General features: G+C 38.1%; 1 long non-coding RNA gene across 1 annotated transcript; it reads left to right on the top strand.

Moving 5' to 3' along the window:
- The first annotated feature begins 14,422 nt into the window (after positions 1-14,422).
- On the top strand, positions 14,423-17,964 carry LOC136254654 (uncharacterized). The gene is made up of 3 exons (XR_010700638.1): positions 14,423-15,116; positions 16,423-16,494; positions 17,013-17,964. It is a non-coding gene; the product is annotated as an uncharacterized lncRNA (long non-coding RNA).
- The last annotated feature ends 4,723 nt before the right edge of the window (positions 17,965-22,687 follow it).

Raw genomic sequence — 22,687 nt, 5'->3', positions numbered from 1 at the left:
GTAACAAACTATGTAGTGGTGGAACATTCCTTAAATGTGTTGTTTTCTACAATAGCTGGGAATCAAGTTCTGTGCAACAATCAAGTTAGAGTTAAATACAACAGCTTGGAGCAAGAGTCATGTCCATTTACAAGATTATGTTCAGCTACTAATAAATGTTTTCATATTCATTGATTATTGAATTATAAGTGGCCAGCTATAGGATGCATGTGTAAAGCTAATGATGGTCTTGCAAGACATGCAAGAAACCGAAGTGCATTAAACTTTCTTGCAAGAATAGTTTTGTAAAATCTTGCAAGAAAAGGTATGCCAGAAAATTTATGCCAGAAAATTTCACAAGATCTTGCAAGAATTTTGCAGGATTATGCAGGATTCTTGTAAGAAAAGGTCCTTTTTTATTGCAATAATCAGAATCCTGCAGGATTTACAGAAATCTTGCAAGATTTTTGCAAGAATCTTGCAAGACTTACATGCACAGATCCTGCAGGATCTTGCAAGATGGTTTCTACTGGGGAGTTCAGCTATGCAAACAAGAGAGAGCTCAGCTACAAACTTAACAGATCACACTGTAGAGAGTTCAACTAGAAACAAGCAACCCTGTAGAGAGATCATCTAGAAACAATTCATCCAGTAGAGATCAGCCAGAAGACATCACCTTGTAGATAGTTCAGGTACAAACAAATCACGCTGCAAATAGTTCAGCTACAAACAAATCATCCTGAAGAGAGATCAGCTAGAAGAAGTTACCTTGTAGAGAGTTCAGCTACAAACATATCACCCTGTAGAGAGATCAACTAGAAGAAGTCACCTTTTAGAGAGTTCAGTTACAAAGAAACCACCATGTAAAGAATTCAGCTGCAAACAAATCACCCCGTAGAGAGTTCTACTATGAACACATCACCCTGTAGAGAGTTCAGCTAGAAACAATTCATTCTGCAGACATATCAGCTAGAAACAAGTCATCTTGTAGAGAGATAAGCTAGAAGAAGTTACCTTGTAGAGAGTTCAGTTACAAAGAAACCACCATGTAGAGAGTTCAGCTGCAAATAAATCATCCCATGGAAAATTTCTGCTATGAGCAGATCACCCTGTAGAGAGTTCAGCTAGAAACAATTCACCTTGTAGAGAGATCGGCTAGAAACAAGTCATTCTGTAGAGAAATTAGCTAGAAGAAGTTATCTTGTAGAGAGTTCAGCTACAAAGAGACCACTCGGTGTATCTGCAAACAAATCAACCCGTAGAGAGTTCAGCTACGAACAGATCACCCTGTAGAGTTCCGCTACAAAAAAGCCACCCACAGAGATATCAGCTAGAAACAAGTCATCCTATAGAGAGACCAGCTAGAAGAAGTCACTTTGCATGTAAAGAGTTCAGCTACAAAAAACCACTCTGGAGAGAGTTCAGCTGCAAAAAAATCACCCTGTAGAGAGATCAGCTAGAAGAAGCCACCTTGTAAAAAGTTCAGCTACAAAGAAACCACCATGTAGAGAGTTCAGCTGGCCTTTAGAGAGTTCAGCTAGAAACAAGTAACCCTGTAGAGAAATCAGCTAGAAACAACTCACTCTGTAGAGCGATCAGCTACAAAGAAATCATCTTGTAGAGAGTCAAGCTACACACAAGTTACCCTATCAAGAGATCATGCAGTTAGAAACAAAACTACAAACAAATCACCCTTGAGAGAGTTCAATTAAAATATATTGAGTTCAGCTAGAAACAAGTAACCCTGTAGAGAGATCAGCTAGAAACAAGTTATCCAGAGACCAGCTAGAAACAAGTCACCCTGTGGATAGATAAGCTAGAAAAAGCTACCTTGTAGAGAGTTCATGTAGAGAGTTCAGCTGCAAACAAATCACCCTGTAGAAAGTTCAGTTATGAATAGATCACCCTGTAGAGAGTCAGCTACAAACAATTCACCTGAAGAGAGATCAGCTAGAGGAAGTTATCTTGTAGAGAGTTCAGCTACAAAGAAACCATCATGTAGAGAGTTCAGCTGCAACAAAATCACGCTGTAGAAAGTTCAGCTACGAATATATCACGCTGTAGAGAGTTCAGCTAGAAACAAGTCAACCTGTAGAGAGATCAGCTAGAAGGATCACCTTGTAGACAATTACGCTACAAACAAATCACTCTGCAGATAGTTCAGTTACAAACAAGTCACCCTGTAGATAAACCAGCTAGAAGAATTTATCTTGTAGGAGTTCAGCTTCAAAGAAACCATCATGTAGGAAGTTCAGCTGCAAAGAAATCACCCTTGCAGAGTTCACCTAAGAACAGATCACTCTGTAGAGAGTTCAGCTAAAAAGTAATCCTGTAAAGAGATCAGCTAGAAGAAGTCACTTTGTAGAGAGTTCAGGTACAAAAAACCACCATGTAGAGAGTTCAGCTACAAAGAAACCCTCATGTAGAGAGGTCAGCTGCAAACGAATCACCCTGTGGAAAGTTCAGATACAAATAGATAACCTTGTAGAGAGTATAGCTAGAAACAAGTCATCCTGTAGAGAGTTCAGCTACAAACAAATCACCCTGTAGAGAGATCAGCTGAAAGAAGTTACCTTGTAGAGAGTTCAGCATAAAGAAACCATCATGTAGAGAGTCCAGCTGCAAACAAATCAACCTGTAGAGAGTTCAGCTACATACAGATCACCCTGTAGATAGAAACAAGTCACCCTGCAGAGAGATCAGCTAGAAACAACTAATCCTGTAGAGAGATCAGCTAGAAGAAGTCACTTTGTATGTAGAGAGTTCAGCTACAAAAATACCACCCTGTAGAGAATTCAGCTGCAGACAAATCACCCTGTAGAGAGATCAGCTAGAAGAAGTCACCTTGTAAAGAGTTCAGCTACAAAGCAACCACCATGTAGAGAGTTCAGCTGCAAAAAAAATCACCTTATAGAGAGTTTAGCTACAAAGAAACCATCATGTAGAGAGGTCAGCTGCAAACGAATCACTCTGTAGAAAGTTCAGCTACAAACAGATCACCTTGTAGAGAGTTTAGCTAGAAACAAGTCATCCTGTAGAGAGTTCAGCTGCAAACAAATCAACCTGTAGAGAGTTCAGCTAGAAACAAAATCACCCTGTAGAGAAATCAGCTAGAAATTAGTCACCGTGTAGAGAGATTAAAATAAGTTCGAAGGTCCTTCACGCCCACAGAGTAAACCCCTTGAAGGAATGAGCTGAAATTTGCTATGTAGGTGGAGTAACTATCGTAGGAGTGCCTTTGTATGGTTTGAAAGGAATCGAGATAAAGGCCATCGAGATATGACACAAACCCAACCTGTGTCACAATTACGCGATCGATTTTTATGCATAAAAAAACTATTAGTTTTCACGCCTGCCAGGCAAACCACTTAGAGCAATGAGCTGACAATTGGTGTGTAGCTGGAATACTTATCTTAGAAAGTCCTTGCAGTAGTACAGAAGAATCGGATTGCAAACCACTGAGTTACGATTCGAAACCCAATTACGTGTAGGAAATGCAAGATCGAGATACTCTAATAGAACAGTCATTCTAGTTGAGCATTCAGCTACATTTATAACTTACTGCAGTATAGAATCTAGTTAAAAACAGCCAAGCTGTAAAGAAAGAGTGCGGCCCTTAAACAGGCTATGGTGAAAAAAGACGTGAATCCAAGCTGGCGGCTAAGAAATTGGCTGTGATGGTAGATTAATGGTAAAAACTTTAATAACGGCAATTCAGGTGAATTTTTTTCTGCTTGGTCTTGGCACAAAATTCACCTGAATTGTCGTTATTAAAATTTTTACCATTAACCTACCATCACAGCCATTTTTGGCCGCCACCTTGGATTTTACGTCTTTTTCACCATAGACTTTTTGGGAGCAGCACACTTTTTTTACAGCTTGGCTGTTTTTGATTATAGATAGTTATCACTTCTTTTTGCACATATTTTTATACTCCAGAGCTGGCCTATGGCCGGCTTTGGGCCTTTAAAAACCTATCTTTTTTTCTTTATCATAGGACGAGAAAAGAATTAATCACAATCAAGATTTAAAGCAAATTTTTAATACTTAAATTATTTTTGATTTTATCAGTACTTACACAAATTATATATACATATATAATTATATATATACCGTATAGTGGAAAATTTTGGCAGGAGAAAATTTTGGCGAATTTGGCGAGTATGTATGGATTCGCCAAAATTTTATTCGCCATTTTTATAAACACTGAAAGTGCAGTAGACGCTGTTCATCGGTGAGTGAATTAATTTATTCTGTGAATACTGTTACAGCGGTGAGTGGTTAATTTTCCGCAAGTATCCACAGCCAGTATTAGACTAATAGTTTAGGCAGACGGGCAATTCACTCGAGCAATTCAGCTCAGTGCCCATCATGTGCAAATGCCTTGCCTCGCTTGCCACATGCCAGCGTTCCAGTCTCGATTACTGACTTTGCACGTTGTTTTTATTTCAGCTAGCTATTTACATAAGAGTGCGTCGATTCGAATCAGAGGTATTGAACTGTAGAACTTTGTACGAAAGTTCGTCGCCAACGCTGTCAGATTAAAATTGCGTGGGCAAAGTAATGCCATGTATTCGCCAAATTATTATTCGCCAATTTCTGTCTATGATCAATTCGCCAAAATTTTCTCCTGCCAAAATTTTCCGCTATACGGTATATATATATGTGTATATATGTGACTGGATTTGCAAAAAGGGGTCTTCCACCCACATCCAATTCTATGAACTTGGAAGACCATAACTCAGTGTTCAAGTAGCATTATAAGCCTGAAAGTTTCTCCATCCATTAAGCTATGTTGGTACTCACTGCTGACCAAATTTGAAGTCATTAGCCTTTTCTAATCTGAAGTTATGGATTGTCAAAGGTGATGAATTGGATGTGTGTGGAAGACCCCTTTTCGCAAATCCAGCCACATAATTATATTAAATGCCAATTATTTCCTACAGGATAACTTGTTTGCAGCTAATCTCTCTGCTGGGTGACTTGAAATGTAGCTTAACTCTCTACAGGATGATTTGTTTCTAGCTGAACTCTCTATAAGATGATTTGTTTCTAGCTGGTCTCTCTATAGAATAACTTGTTCATAGCTGAACTCTCTATAGGGTGATTTGTTTCTAGCTGAACTCTCTACAGGTGATTTTTTGCAGTTGAACTCTCTACATGGTGGTTTCTTTGTAGCTGCATTTTATACAAGGTGATTTGTTTGCAGCTGAACTCTCTACATGGTGGCATTTTTTGGAGCTGAACCCTCTACTAGATGACCTGTTTCTAGCTGAACACTCTACAGGGTGATCTGTTCATAGCTGAACTCTCTACAGGTAATTTGTTTGCAGCTGAACTCTTTACATGATGGTTTCTTTGTAGCTGAACTCTCTACAAGGTGACTTCTTCAAGCTGATCTCTCTACAATGAGATTTGTTTGCAGCTGAACTCTCTACAGGGTGGTTTTTTTTGTAGCTGAACTCTCTATAGGGTGTCTTGTTTCTAGTTGATTTCTCTACTGGGTGATTTGTTTCTAGCTGAACTCTCTACAAGTGATTACTTTGTAGCTGAACTCTCTGCATACAAAGTGACTTCTTTTAGCTGATCTCTCTAATGGATGACTTATTTCTAACTAATCAAGACTCAAGGTAGTGAGTCGCGTGGCCAATTTTGAGCAAAATTGTGCATGCAAGCGAGTGCGATGTTGTGCATCGGCAGTGCCATGTATATGGTAGCCATATCCGATACTGCCTAGCAGTGACACATCATGAGTATTTAAGTTATAATGCGTTACTTTATCATCCATCTAAATACAATCCCTGAATGTGTCATTTTGTGTACAGAGCAATCTGCCATAAGAAGTGACCTGAGTAAAGTTTCAGCGTATTATTGTTAACCATTAATATTGTTCACCATTGTTAACCGTATGTATAGTAAAACCTCACTTAGTGGCCACTTCTTTAATAAGACCACCTCATTATATTGGCCACCTTTAGAAGGTTCCAAATATAGATAACAAAACTTTATGACCTCATTAATAAGGCCACCTTGTTATTCAGGCCAAATTTTTTTTGGTCCCAGAGCTGGCCCTATAAATGAGGTTTCACTGTAATTATGTACATTTTAGTTTTTATAACTTTTCTTCTTCAGGTTTACTGATGGGCACTATGAAGCATTGTTGACTGGTCCGTGCATAATGTGGTGACTTGAAATGCTAAAACAGTACGTAGCATGTCTTGTATGCATGTGTTGTAATGTGTTGTAATGTGTCCAGACATCTTAGAAATAATTATAACTGTATTCTGTATAAATACTTAGTTCCATTGTGCCACTGGGTCATAAGTGGGTTGAGTGTGGATCATCCAGGACAATTTGGGTCACATTTTGTCCTGGCCAAGTGGATCTCATCCACTGACAGAATATACAAGATCAGATCACTTGCATAAATCACGGTGGAACTTGTTTATTGCCACCTTCACTCAATAAGCAGGTAGCAGTGTATAAATTCTCAATTTGGAAAATTTGGAATTGGCTTTTCAAGAGAGGTTATCTTTCTATACTGGTGGCCATTAAGACAGGTTGTACTGATGGAGTGTACATGCTAGAGATGCAACAATATCCTCCACTTAGTGTCGTTTGATAGTGATACAATGGAGACTATGTATTGTTGTATTTAAATACTATACTATTATATTGCAACTCTAGCACATATTTATAACAGGGATATTTGTTAACTGTTTAGACATACTGAAGCCACACGCATTCATCTGGATTCTACAAATGGAGTCATACCAACTTGTGACTGAACTTACTAGTTACTCCCATTGTATTTGGATGAATATACATGCCGACGTGTGAGACTAGTTACCATGGCGGGCCACTGGAGAAGATTTTCATAGCAGTTATATGACAGCCATTGTTGTACAATTCTTACATTATTGTTGTGAAAACTATTTGGTATTCATGTGTCCTATGTATGTTGTAATTACATGTGTAATGTTGTTTTGGGGTGCTATAAAATGCATGGTGACAATTGTAAATTTTTAAGGTGGTTTTGCACACTTCATTTTAGGCTAGCTACATGTGCTAATTACTCACAACTTGTGTCAACAACTGGTAACCGCAGTTGTGCTCTGTGTCATTCTTTAAGCTGCGCCTTTAGAGAGCAAATTATGTGGGGGCGATGAAATTCAAATTTCGAATCGGATGATGGTATGCAGCACCATAGATTATAGACTATAATCTATCGCAGCACACTTCTTTGTGGCTACATGCACTGATTAACTACACACAGCACCAGTTCATCAATAACCAGTGGCTGCAATTGTGCTTTGCATCATTCTTTAAATTCCGAGTTAAATTCTTCCAGGGAGCAAATTACGTGGGGGCGACTAAAGTCAAATTTCAAACTAGCTATTCTCGAAAACATATGTTTCAATCTCAACGAAATTTTTAGAACAGTTTAAAGACACATTTCCCTACATGCCAAGCGAGTATTGCGGAAAACAACAATATGGGGTTTGTATTTGGCCTCTAGGTCGACTGAGGACGACTGAAACTTTGTTTGGTACTGTAATTACGACTGTAAGATAATGATGTATGGTGAAATCAATGATGTGAATCTTGAGGCGATCGAGATAGTTCAGAAGCGATAGCAGGTCAATCAATGTTCGGAATGCACAAAGGAACGCAAAGCGTGTACCTGCGGTTGCGTCTAACCACATTCGAAAAAAAAAAAAAAAAAAAAAACATCCCTTTTCATGTCGGCAATCTCGATCACGAAACAATCGGCATGGATTTGCTTCACTGCTTGTGTGGTAGTTACTAGTGACACGATGACTCACTACTGTGAGTCTTGATCTACAGAAAAAATGTCTGACCAACATTGTCAGGCTGCCCATCAATAAACCACTGATTCTTGCCAAGCCAGGTCCTTCACAAGGCCTAAAACTGCCATTCGAGCACTATACACCCCCAGAAAAGACGTCTGTTGAAATTTAGTGGAATTTTCTACTGACTAATTGCCTGGCTGATGACTTCTTACAAGCATAACTCGATAACAGCTAAGGCTACAGCCTTGATTTTTTCACTGTTTGATGTTGCTTCAGCTGGACAGGTGCCTTTTGGCATGCCACAGTATGTACAATGTAAGCTTCATGGAGTTTCCTGTGTCCTACAGTGCTTTGTATCTCATTTATCTTTGCTGACAGTACAAGGTGTCAATTCATGGTAGCACCACGTGATGACTTCCCTACATTTGACAGGAATCATGCGAGCTTTCTGTTGTGACTGGATTGATTACAGAGGTCCTTCTCTTAGTGTTCTTCATTTGTAATTGGCTAAACATAGCTAAAAGTGGAGCATAATGGCCACTTCACTATTTCAATAATTGATAGTTGGGGCATACATTCAGCTGAAAACAATAAACCTTGTGCTACTCTTCCATTCTGATGCAGTATGCATGGCTATACCAATCATGATAATGCTCCAAAAAAGTAAGCAAACAAGTACAAGGAATAATAAGTTCAATTAGGGATCGTAGAAATAGAATGCAATGAAACAAGGGAAGTAAGCTGCACCTGAAGATATACTGCTGGACATTTAATCCTTAACCAGTCATGGGTATAGACATGAAGTAGGGATTAAATATCCACTAGTATATCTTCAGGTTTAGGCTACCTCCCTTGTTTCTCTACTTCAATTAGAGACTATAGAAACAAAAAGCAGTGCATGGAGGTTACCACCATTACTTAAACTTGATGATACTAGAATATTAAAATTATTAATTCAAAAATGAAGTAGGGATCCAAGAAATTAAAAGTAGTGAAACAAGAGATAAATGATGGTATTACAGCATAGCCTCATGGGAAAATCCTTACATTTGCATGTTATAACAATCATTTTGTTTAATGCCAAATTAGGGATCTTTCCACTGAGCTATGCTGTAATACCATCATTCATCTCTTGTTTCACTACTTTTTATTGCTTGGATCCCTACTTTATTGTCATGCACCTTGAGCTGTCAGCAAAGAGAAATATGGGACACAAAGGGGGCAAAGGTAAGTCCATGATGCATGCATTGTACACACTACAGTAAAGGCTCCTGTCAGGCTGAAACAATATTGAACAGTGAAATAATCATGCTCGTAGCCTCAGCTGACATCAAGTTACACTTGTCTGAAGGAATCGGTAGGTAGGTGGGTGGGTGGGTGGTTGGGTCGGTCGGTCGATCGGTCGGTCGGTCGGTCGGTCGGTCGGTCGGTCGGTCGGTCGGTCGGTCGGTCACTGGGTGGGTCGGTGGGTGGGTGGGTGGGTAGGTAGGTAGGTAGGTAGGTAGGTTAGTAATTACCATGTTATATAATATTACTGATATTTCTAGTTAGTTATCCTTGAAAATGCATTGGTTACCTGTGTATACTTAGTATTACACAATACACACAGTATTATTTGTGAATCACTTGCTTTATCCATGTAATATTCTGAGTAATCAGTCCAAGGGCGGATTTAGGGGGGTGCTTGGGGCGCTGAAGCACCCCCCCTCCAAAATTTTGCAATGACAAAACTAGGAAGCTTTTAGAAGCTGTACTACAGGTGCAGCTGCATTTTATACACATGTATGGGCAATGAAAAGATGGAAAGAGCAAGGGGAATAGCTAATCTTATCCAATAATTACTAAAGGGGTTCAAAATTATACTTTTGGAGTAAGTCATACCTTAGAAGTTGCTAAATTCGAAATACTCTAATAGAACAGTCAACTACTCTAATAGAACATCCAACATTAAAACTATAATTTTCAAGGAGTTACCAGAGCGTAAGCTGAAATTAAACCTATTCTTCTAGACCTGTGCACTGCTACCCTCACCATTGTGCCAAACATCCTGCCATGTACCAATCACTTTAGGTAAAAGATTTATACCTTTAATGTACTATAAATAGTATAAAACATCATTAATTGAAAATCTATTCTGAAAATAACCTTTTCTGTCAAATAGTTTAAGTTTTTTAGACTCTGCTACAAACTTGATTCTTGGGTTGAAATGCTTCTCTTGCGAGTAAACAGTAGTTTTATATAATAGTGAATTTCTTAGCTTTATAAAGTTCACAAGGCTGCAACATCTGAGAACTGTTCGTTTTTGTTTCTCTTGCTTGATGAAATCCCATGATACATTTGTATAAATCTAGCAGCTATGGAGTTTGCACTATCAAATCCCTTGAAGCTCAACTTTAAGCTTAAATGATACTGCAACAATTATGTTGTCATGATCATTGTGTGCTAAAAAGGGGTTTGTTGTGGCCAAAAACTAGTTGCATTTGTAGACTATAGTTGTAAAACAATTATAATGATGGATGGATCCATCATTTTAAAAGTTAGATTGAAATAGCAACCCGCACTTTAGAACAGTGGCTACATATGAAGTAGATCCAATCCTGTGCTTTAAATATTCTCCTCGATCTTACATTCAATTAACTATACTGTCTATACACTCTTTATTCTCTTTGACAAGCCACTATTATACCTTTTCAAATCCAATAGCAAGAAACAGTGTATAATTCTGTTTTTTAATTAGAATTACTTCCAACTGAACTCATTCAAATTAAAATTACTTCCACCTGAACTCATTTATCTTGTACCCACATTTGGTTAAAAATAGCTTCTAGATTCAATCTTGTGATAGCCATTTTCCAGGGTATCTGGGAGTATTTATGCCACCAGATCTAGAGCCCCTCTAGCTGGAGAATTATAATTATACAGCTTAGTGCACATGCACTCCATACACTGGTGAGTCAGTCTACTTGCCCTTTCCACTCCCACTCACCCTCTCTACTGTTTGGACAGCTAGTGTAATTTGAGCCATGAGACAGTAAATTATGCTATACTTCAAAACACTAAATTTGATCATGTGCAGCTGCCGAAACCCATATGTTTCCACTACTAGTTCTTTAAGATGTTAGTCTAAGATTGAATTTTATCTACATGGCTGCACCCTTTAATTATATTGACAAGCTATAGGGAAATAATGGTATCACATAAACAAAGTGACATAATTTTTCACTCAAAATTACTACCAAATTCAATCTCAATAGGCCAAATTTGCAAAATTTTCCTGTGGGGGAATGCCCCCAGACCCCCCTAGATAGAGCATGCTCCACATGCTCAGTGTGCTTCTCACGCTAGTTGTATCAAGTATCTTGCTACATATATAAATGTCCATGTTAGCATCCCCTCTTCTAAAATCCTAGATCCGCCCCTGCAGTCTACAAAGAAGTGGTCACTCTTGAGAGGTTTTACCTAGCTCATACACTGTTCTCCATAAAATAGTTATGTAGTGAAAATTTCATGCCATTATTAATTCCCTATCTAGATTTATGACACTTTGAATATTGTGTTTGGTGCCATGCAATATATGTAAAAAGCATTGAAAATACTGTACACAAAAAGGATCACACTGTCAACTTCTTTTGCTTATATCTTTTGATAGGAGCCACCAATTGAGGTGGGGTTTGCACTAAAATGACCCTGAAAATTAGCACAATATTTGTCATACCAATCAATGCATGGAATGCTAATTGTTTAATTTAGTTGGAAATCTCTACTCTAATAGTGCAGTCAACTTAATAGAACAATCAGCTGCGCAATAAGTCACTCTATTAGAATGCTCAGCTACAATCAAGTCACCATGTAGAGAGTTCAACTAACAACATAGGGAGTCCAACTACAATCAAATCACCCTTCAACTAGTATACAAAACAAATAACCCTGTAGAGAGTTCAACTACAAACAAGTCACCCTGAAAACAGTTCAGCAGCAAACAAATCACTCTGTAGAGAGTTCAGCTACGTATGTTTCAAGTCACCCTGTAAAGAGCTCAGTAGAGATCAACTAGAAACAATTCACTCTGTAGAGATCAGCTAAAAACATATCACCCTGTAGAGAGATCAGTTAGAAACAAGTCACCCTGTAGAGCGATCAGCTGGAAATAAGCCAGCCATAGAGAGATCAGCTAGAAACAAGTCACCATATACAGAATTCAGCTACATTTCATAGAGTGTTTCAGCTAGAAATAAGCAACCCTGTAGAGAGTTCAGCTACATTTCAATCACCTTGTAGAGAGATCAGCTAGAAACAACCACCTTGTAGAGAGCTCAGCTAGAATCAAATCACCCTGTAGAGAGATCAACTACAAAAAAATCACCCTGTAGAAAGTTCGGTACAAAATAAAATCACCCTGTAGAGACTTCAGCTACAAACAAATCACCCTGTAGATAGTTCAGCTAGATAAACGTCACCCTACAGAGAGATCAGGTCACTCTATAGAGAGATCAGCTAGACGAAATCACCTTGTAGAGAGTTCAGCTACAAACAAATCACCCCCTGTAGAGAGATCAGCTACAAACAATTCATCCTGTAGAGAGTTCAGTTACAAACAAATCACCCTATAGAGAGATCAGCTAGAAGAAGTCACCTTGTAGAGAGGTCAGCTAGAAGCAAGTCACCTTGTAGAGAATTCAGCTACAAAGAAACCATCATGTAGAGAGTTCAGCTAGAACAAATCACCCAAAACAGAGTTCAGCTGCAAACAAATCATCCTGTAGATAGTTCAGTTACAAACAAATCACCTTGTAGATACAGTAGTTCAGTTACAAACAAATCACCTGGTAGAGAGTTCAGCTACAAAGAAACCACCACGTAGAGAGTTCAGCTGCAAACAAATCACCCTGTAGAGAGATCAGCTAACAAGTCACCCTGTAGAGAGCTCAGCTAGAAGAAGTTACTTTGTAGAGGGTTCAGCTACAAAGAAACCATCATGTAGAGAGTTCAGCTGCAAACAAATCACCCTGAAGTGAGTTCAACTACAAACAAATCACCCTGTAGAGAGATCAGATCAGCTAGAAAAAAATCACCTGTAGAGAGTTCAACTACAAACAAATCACCCTTTAGATACAGTAGTTCAGCTACAAACAAATCACCCTGTAGAGGGTTCAGCTAGATAAAAGTGACCCTGCAGAGAGATCAGGTCACCCTATAGAGAGATTAGCTAGAATACGTCACCTTGTAGAAAGTTCAGCTACAAAGAACCCACTCTGTAGAGAGTTCAGCTAGAAACAAGTTACCCTTTAGAGAGATCAGCCAGAAACAAGTCACCCTGTAGTAGAAATTTCAGTTACAAGCAAACAAATCACCCTGTAGATACATAGCTCACCTAGATACAAGTCACCCTGTAGAGAGATCAGCTAGAAGAAGTCACCTTGTAGAGAGATCAGCTAGAAACAAGTCACCTTGTAAAGAGTTCAGCTACAAAGAAACCATCCTGTAGAGTATTCCGCTACAAACAAATCACCCTGCAGAGAGTTCAGCTACAAACAAATCACCATGTAGAGTGATCAGCTACAAACAAATTACCCTGTGGAGAGTTCAGCTAAAAACAAAACACCATGTAGAGAGTTCAGTTACAAACAAATCACCCACTGTAGAGAGATCAGCTAGAAACAAATCACCTTGTAGAGAGTTTAGATACAAACAAACCACCCTGTAGAGAGTTCAACTACAAACAGATAACCCTGTAGAGAGTTCAGCTACATTTCAAGTCACTTAGTAGAGAGATCAGCGGTGAACAAGTTGTCCTGTAGGGAATAATTGGCATGTAATAAATATATGTATATTACTTGTATAATTAACCCATCCAAAAACAGCTTATAGCTGTAAAAAAAGTGCGCGTCCAAGTAAAGCAGAGTTAACTACGACAAAAAGTAATGATATCATAATGCGGCCATGTGCAAGGTGTGCAAGTTGTAAAATTAATATTAGCTAATCAGATAATACAATATTATTGTTAAAGTGTTAATGAGAACTATGTGATGCTGCTAGTTTTTAAGTGTGTGAGCATCTTCATAAATGCCACATAAATTTAATTCTCAATAAAGCAATGTGTATAGATTCTCTGATAGTAATAAATAGTTTGAGTTTGGCCACCTTTCCTTTGTTCGTAGCATTGCTGTATACAGGAAAGGCGGCCAAACTCAAACTATTTATTACTATCAGAGAATCTATACACATTGCTTTATTGAGAATTAAATTTATGTGGCATTTATGAAGATGCTCACACACTTAAAAACTAGCAGCATCACATAGTTCTCATTAACACTTTAACAATAATATTGTATTATCTGATTAGCTAATATTAATTTTACAACTTGCACACCTCGCACATGGCCGCATTATGATATCATTACTTTTTGTCGTAGTTAACTCTGATTTACTTGGACGCGCACTTTTTTTACAGCTATAAGCTGTTTTTGGATGGGATTTCAATACTTTTTGTTAGAATAAGCAATGTACTGTTGATAACAGTAGATGAGTTTCCATGGTTTTGACAGAAACCCCAGATTACAGTGACAGAATATTAAAATATAACTGTAATTTTAGTTGCCAGGGCCGCCCACATTGGGGGTAACTGGGGTATTTTGCCCCCTACCACAGCCCGAAAGGGGCCACTTGAATACCTGTTTAAAGAAAGATCGATATACTCTAATAGAGCAGTCAGGATCTAGACCCTTCCTTGCCCCTGGGCCCCTCTTTAACTCTTTTCCCTGGGCCCTCTAATTTCTCAGGGCGGCCCTGTTAGTGGCATGCAACTGCAGTCAACTAACACCCATTTTAACTATTAAACCCTTAACAACGCTTTGCCTTTCATCTTGTACTGCATTGAAACGATCAAAATACTCTATTAGAGCAGTCACAAAACAGCTGTAACACAGCAATCAATATTTAGCATAGTTACAACTTTTGCTTAGCATCGGATTGTATAGTTTAAATTACTAGCTACTTACAGACTTTACAATATAAAAATATGGCACTTGTAGAAATGTGACTGTTCTATTAGAGTATCTCGATCTACTTCAAGCATTGACTAATTCAAGTGAAGAAGCTACGCCCCTGCCAAGAGATCTTGTGAAATGAAATGAGAATAGTAAAGAAAAGGCAAGTATGTACAGAGACAATAGAGGGGCGCGTAATTATGTCCTGTTGTAAATAAACGCCTTTAAAATTTATATTACTACTAAATAAACGCACCAGAATAGGCTTGTGTGGCTGTTGTCTCCAAGGTTGTCTCATTAGTTGTCTTTTCGTGTTGAAGGGATTTAGTCGCAATTGGTGAGTTTAACTATACATGTATTTGTGTTGTAAAACTTAATTGTAAAAAGGCGATTAGCACATATCATGATAAACATGTATTTGTCACAGTAGAGTCTCTCACGAAGTCGCGATTATTACGAGACATTGGACCAGGGTAAAAATTTACTGCTATATTTAGAGGTTGTAGCGTCTGTATATCATAGTATCTTAATAAATAATCCCCCATGATCACTAATCACTAATAGTAGTACAGCGAAAACTGGTCATTATTCAGGCCGTAGGGACAAAATTTTCTTACCTTGCCTTTTAAAGAGGTGGCTGCATTAAGCGGCCTTAAAAAAAGGTAAGAAGCATGCTGTTCTAACTGGCTATAGAGATGGATTTAGTGTATGACAGCGTATGAGACAGTGAGTGCTGGTAGCAAGGGGGCAGCCAATCTGTTAAGAGCACCAAAAGCACTGCTTCAGACATAGGCAGTTGACTGTCAGCCCCAAGTGTAAAAAGTTTCACTATTGGTCCTTATAAGCTCCTGATGAAGAAAGTGATGAAGTCATTATCCATAGGATATATTTTTCAGAGTATCCTTTTCAGTTCTACAATGTAGTAGCCAAGCATAAGATGAACTTAACACAGCATTCCAGTAGTTTAGTGGTGACCACAACACTGCCTGAGTAAACTGTGGTGAGATTTGAGACTACCAGAAGCCCTGGAATATCTTCAACACATGAAATACCAAATATCTAATGCCTGGCTTTCATCCACAGTGGACCTGTCTTGGTGGCCACTTGTACAGAAGGGAAACAGCTGCCACACAGTCTTGCGAGCGAAACAGCTAGTTGCCACACCCCTTAATTATCAATTTGTAAAATCTTTAGCAAAATTGTGTGTGCGAGCAAGTGCGATGTGGCAGTGCCGTGTATATGGTTGCTGCCTAGCAGTGACACATCAGGAGTATTGAAGTCACAATGCGTTACTGTATCATCCATCTAAATACAATCTCTGAATGTGTCATTTTGTGTAGAGAGCAATCTTCCACAAGAAGTGACCTGCAGGTTTCAGTGTATATTGTTAACCATTAATATTGTTCACAATATTGTGAACTATATGTACAGTGAAACCTCACTTAGTGGCCACCTCTTTAATAAGACCACCTCATTATATTGGCCACCTCTAGTAGGTCCCAAATATAGCTAAGCATTACTTATGACCTCATTAATAAGGCCACCTTGTTATTCAGGCCAAAGTTTTTGGTCCCACAGCCTGCCATATTAATGAGGTTTCATTGTACTTATGTGAATTTTTATTTTTCGAAACTTTTCTTCAGGTTTACTGATGGGCACTATGAAGCATTGTTGACTGGTACGTGTATAATGTGGTGACTTGAAATTCTAAAACAGTACGTAGCATGTCTTGTATGTACATGTAATGTGTTGTAATGTGTCCACACATCCACACATCTTAGAAATAAATATAATTGTATTCTCTATAAATAGTCAGTTCCATTGTGCCACTGGGTCATAAGTTGGTTGAGTATGGATCATCCAGGGCACTTTAGTCACATTTTGTCCTGGCCAAGTGGATCTCATCCACTGACAGAATATACAGGATCAGATCACGTGTATAAATTACGGTGGAACTTGTTTATTGCCACCTTCACTCATTCAGCAGGTAACAGTGTATAAATTCTCAATTGGAATTGGCTTTTCAAGAGTGGTTGTCTTTCTATACTAGTGGCCATTAAGACAGGTTGTACTGATAGATAGAGTGTACATACTAGAGATGCAACAATATCCTCCACTTAGTGTCGTTTGATAGTGATGCAATGGAGACTATGTATTATTGCATTTAAATACTATACTATTATATTGCAACTCTAGCACGTATTTATAACAGGAATGTTTGTTAACCGTTTAGACATGCTGGAGCCACACCCACTCATCTGGATTCTACAAATGAAGTCATACCAACTTGTTGTCATCATACTTACACGTTACTCCCTTGGATAAATATACATGCCGTCATGTGAGACTTGCTACCATGGCGGGCCACTGGAAAACATTTGCATAGCAGTTATATTACAGTCATTATTGTACAATTCTTACATTATTGTTGTGAAAAGTGTTTGGTATTCATGTGTCTCCTCTGTATGTTGTAATTACATGTGTAATTTTGTGTGGGGGTGCTATAAAATGCAATAATGCATGGTGACAATTGTATTAGGCGATTTTGCACACTTCCTTTTTAAGCTAGCTACATGTGCTAATTACTCACAGCTTGTGTCAACAACTGGTAACCGCAGTTGTACTCTTGTGTCATTCTTTAAGCCGCGCCCTTAGAGGGACAAATTATGTGGGGGCGACTAATTTCAAAACGAAGGATGGTATGCAGCACCATAGATTATATCTATGGACTATAATCTATGGCAGCACACTTCTTGGTGGCTATATGTACTGATTAACTACATAGAGCGCCAGTTCATCAATACCCAGTGACCGCAGTTGTGCTCTGCGTCATTCTTTAAATTCCGAGTAAAATTCTTAGAGAGCAAATGACGTGGGGGCGACTAAATTCAAATTTCAAACTAGCCATTCTCGAAAACAAATGTTTCAATCTGAACGAAACTTTTAGAACAGTTCAAAGACACATTTCCCTACATGCCAAGCGAGTATTGCGGAAAACAACAATCTGGGATTTGTATTTGGCCTCTAGGTCGACTGAGGACGACTGAAACTTCGTTTGGTGCTGAAATCACGACTGTAGGGTAATCATGTATGGTGAAATCGATGATGTGAATCTTGAGGTGATTGAGTGAATACTGAAGCGATAACAGGGCGATCAATGTTCGGAATGCACAAAGGAACGCAAGGTATACACCTGCGGTTGCGTCTAACCGCATGCAATAAAAAAATAATAATAATAAAAAAAAAAAAAAAAAAAATGAAACTTCACCTTTGATGTCGGCAACCTCGATCACGAAACAATCGGCATGGATTTGCTTCACTGCTTGTGTGGTAGTTACTAGTGACACGATGAGTTCAACTCCAGAGTTTCAGAGAGATAGCGTAAGTGATGGGTGGATTACAGGAAGGCTGAATTTGACAACGTTCGTTCTTGTAAAATCCTCACGTAGTGGTCGCGTCATTTATTGTCTGCGCCGCGCGCGTTTCTGCTTTACTGGCCGCGCGACTCACTACCGTGAGTCTTGATAAAATCAAAAATAGTTAAAGTATTAATAATTTGCTTTAAGTCTTTTTCTTCTTCTTGTGGTAAAGGAAAAGATAGGTTAAAAAGCCCTAAAGCCGCCCTATTGTCTGGTATAAAAATACAAAAAGAAGAGATATCTAATCAAAAACAGCCAAGCTGTAGAAACTGTGCAGCCCCTAAAAAGGCCATGGTGAAAAAAGTTGTGAAATCCAAGGTGGCAACCAAGAAATGGTTATGATGGTAGGTTAATGGTAAAAATAAAAATTGCAATTCAGGTGAATTTGGTGCCGAATCCTAGTGAAACTTGGAGGATGCAACACATATTCACCTGAGTCGTCGTTATTAAAATTTTTACCATTAACCTGCCATCACAGCCATTTCTTGGCCGCTATTTTGGATTTCACGTCTTTTTTCACCATGGCCTTTTAAATAGGGGCTGCACCTTTTTTTACAGCTTAGCTGTTTTTGATTAGATTATACTATTCTATATTCTTTTTACCTCATCATCTTTGTAATTTACACATGTATTTCTGTATAGCAATAAAAATAAAGTAAATATATAACTTTACTAACATTCTTCTATCCATAGTGACAGGTAGTATCATCATAATTATCACCTTAAAATTGCTAAAAATTCTTTCCAATGCAGATTCACCTGATATCATGCTCTATCACACTATGACATTCAGATAAAGCTTTAAAAAATGGTTGGTAACCACACTATTTACTCAAAGAATGTTTCAAGCAAGATATGTTTTTGAACTCATACGTGTTCTGAGAGCTACTATAGTGGCTCTCGCTCTCTTTTCTTAATTCCAGGGTCAAAGGATTAAGCAATTAGTAAGGTTCTATACATAGAGTGCACTTAAAGGACTGTAAGTGGCACTATAATTGTGTATATAAGCCATGTAGTACCCACTTTAATTATGTTGCATACTATCTAATCAAAAACAGACAAGCTGTAAAAAAGGTATGGCCCCTAAAAAGGCCATGGTGAAAAAAGATGTGAAATCCAAGGGGGCCGCAGAGAAATGGCTGTGATGGTAGGTTAGTGGGAAAAGGCCATGGTGAAAAAAGAAATGAAATCCAAGGTGGCAACCAAGAGTTAATGGTAAAAAAATTAATAATGACAATTCAGGTGAATTTGTGTTGCCTCCTCCAATTTTCGCTAGGATTTGGCACCAAATTCACCTGAATTGTCGCTATTAATTTTTTTACCATTAACCTATCATGACAACCATTTCTTGGCTGCCACTTTGGATTTCACATCTTCTTTCACCATAGCCTTTCTGAGGGCAACACCTTTTTTTACAGCTTGGCTACTTTTGATTAAATTTATATAACTACTTTAAACAGACTGTAGGACCAGGTGTCCTACAGACCTTCAGCATTAATTTGTGCTGTAAAGCCTTAATAAATAAATAAATAAATAGATTAAAATAATAATGTTCTCAAAATGCAAACAGAAGAAATATAGAGAAGAGCTTTGTAGACATAATGGATAAAAATTCTAATAATTCAATTACTTATTTGATACAGATTTTGGAAATTGAAATTGAATTTGTCAAATTTGCAATTAACTTTCTCCAGTTTGCAACAGAATTTATTACCTTCACTGCAGAATTTAGTGATTTGCAATAAACTTTGTCACTTAGCCAATTGAATTCACTGTGCTTGTATTTATCATCACATGGTGGATCCAGGACCTAGAAAGGGGAAGGGCACAAACAGGCAAGTTCTAGGTGGCTAGGGAGAGCCACATCCTCCTAGTTGCTGCATTTTTAAAGCAGCAAATAATACATCTCTTAGTAGTATCTCAATGTTAATTTTTACCATTTTGGCCTTTGCAGATGGTTGTAAAGTATTTAAAGTTGTTTAAAAGGCTCTGAATGTCTTAAACAACAGCAATACAATAATTATTTTTAGAGACGCTTAGTACGCACAAAGGTTCCGAGTGACAATTTCATATCTAGTTTGATTTTGGTTTGCTGTAGTTTCAGGTAAATTCATAATAAATGCAAGTAAAATGTGTATAATTTCATGAGTTTTATAAGCTGATCTTGGCCTGGCATAAAGTTTATTATTTTAATCAGAGGTATGGCTCCTCCACAAAGTGGGGGGGGGGGGGGCATTTCCCATCCTGGATCCGCCATTGCATCAGGTCATTACATTACTAGTAAACTTTGTCAGTAAACATCTGGGTGAAGAAGAACATTAAGTAAAGCAAACGAAAGGACAAACAGAATTTTCAATGATTGGTTGTATTCAGTATTAACGTTTATTCTTTGTGGGCAGTATATCATTTAGGTTACACTTATACCGATTGTTCTGGCATAGTTTTACGCTTTGTAGACTAGCAAAAGTTTCAAGCATTATGCCAGCATAATAGGAACTATTTTCAAAAATATAATTTAAATGTGCAATGCAAATACTAAGAAGAAATCAAAGAGTATCTTGATCTTTTTTTGCAAACACTGACCAGTAAAAAAGAACAAAAAAGTGTATCAATAAAACCAATGGCCACAACTGTAGATAACTTTGTACTTTTACTGCTATTAACAGTAATCAGTGCTAGTTTTCCTTACACTTGTCACATAATATGGAACAAATACATGTGACTATATATACTTAGACTCTATTTAGGCTGTTTTGGGTGGGTAATAAATCTCATATATTCCACCTTGTTTTCTAATATACTCCACGCCTTCAGGCACAATATAATGTATGCTCAAAATCCGGTTTGTCCAATCGCTATGCGTTGTTCACATGCAGTGATTTAACGAGCGCGATTATTTTGTCACGTGAGGACGTATAGTTGCCATGACGCTAGTATTATCGTAAGAAAACCAGCCGCTTTTGCCGAACCTATAGCAGAAACAGCCGTGGATGAGGTAAGTAATCTGAGTGTAATGTGAAATAGAGTCTAAAGCAGTTATACGGGCACAATGTGGAATCTATGAAATTTATAAACCCTCAGGCCCTTAGTAGCGCCCTCGCTTCACTCGTGCGCTACAGCCCGGGCCTTCGGGTTTATAAATTTCATAGACTCCACATTGTGCCCATATAACTATTATAAATACAATTGATATAACCTTGAAATGTGAAATGCTCCACTGGATGACCATAGCCATGACTGTCACTAAATCCATACGCGATTATACTTATCATAGCAGAAGTTTTAATATGAACAACTTCAACCACACCCTCTGATACATTTATTTGTAAACTGTAAGCTTCAGTAACATCATTGACCATAATTGGTATCCATTGGTGTGTGTCTAGTGACCTGTTCTCTCCTCCTGATATCAGGTAGATCATGTCAGGTTGATAATACTGTGCTAACACTATGATGTTAATATAGTGAGTGTAATCTGATTGACCTTGTAATAATGTAGAAAACTGAAATTTGCTACTATACTGATTTGTGGCTGGTACTAGTGTCATCATTGTATCACCAATGTCATCTTCATCATTGTCATCCTGAAATCCATGACTTATTTGTCCTACCATAATTTCTCCACTGGAATTAATGACACAATACTCTTGTAGTGAGAGAGTTTTGTTAACAGACTCTCCTTCACTAATAATATAAGACTCCCTTGTATTGTTACAGTAAATATCAACAACAGTGGAGTTATATGCTGCCAGTACTTTAATAGTATATGACCTTCTGGTGGCTAATGGTGCAGTATAATATACTCTACCCCATAATGTGGTGGGTGGAATTTGTTCTGTAAGGTGATCACAAGAATAAGTAGTATTTGTTGGCCCTGTACTGCACTGATGACCACTCAACACAGATACTGGTTTGTCTGTAACCAATTTAGTTCCAGTCAAATCATCAGCTGATCCAATCAACACAGTTTGGAGCTTATTGATCACAAATGAGTACTGTATACCAGCAGTGAGATTAACAGTAGAGTTTCTAACACTAATGGTGACTGGTTGTGTGACTGTCAACTTCATTATTGTGTTATCCTCTGTACCAACTACTAACACATAGCTTTGCGCAGTTCGAAATGTATTTAAGCTTGGTATAGATATCCCATAATACACATATTCATCAACACACAAGTTTGTAATGGGTAAACAAAGAAATGTTTCAATACTTATAGGTGCCAAAGTCTGACCAATCACAGTCACCCTATCACTACTGGTCACCAGGTGAATTCCTTTACCCTGATCATCATGTGATGATGTTACCAGAGTACGAGGAAGATTAATGATGACCTCATTATCACTAGTAATATTGCTACTATTATAATACCCTACTCCTGGAGCCTCAATTAAATAGTTTACTGGTTGTGATTCTGATGTTGTCATTATGATGGATGGCCATCCAAGAACAAGATGACGAAAGAAACCAAAGTAGTAACCCCTGCTGT

This window comes from Dysidea avara, chromosome 4 (genome assembly GCF_963678975.1).
Source record: "Dysidea avara chromosome 4, odDysAvar1.4, whole genome shotgun sequence".
NCBI lineage: Eukaryota > Metazoa > Porifera > Demospongiae > Dictyoceratida > Dysideidae > Dysidea > Dysidea avara.
The sequence above is the reverse complement of the archived record's forward strand: the minus strand, read 5'-3'. Positions and strand labels throughout refer to the sequence as shown.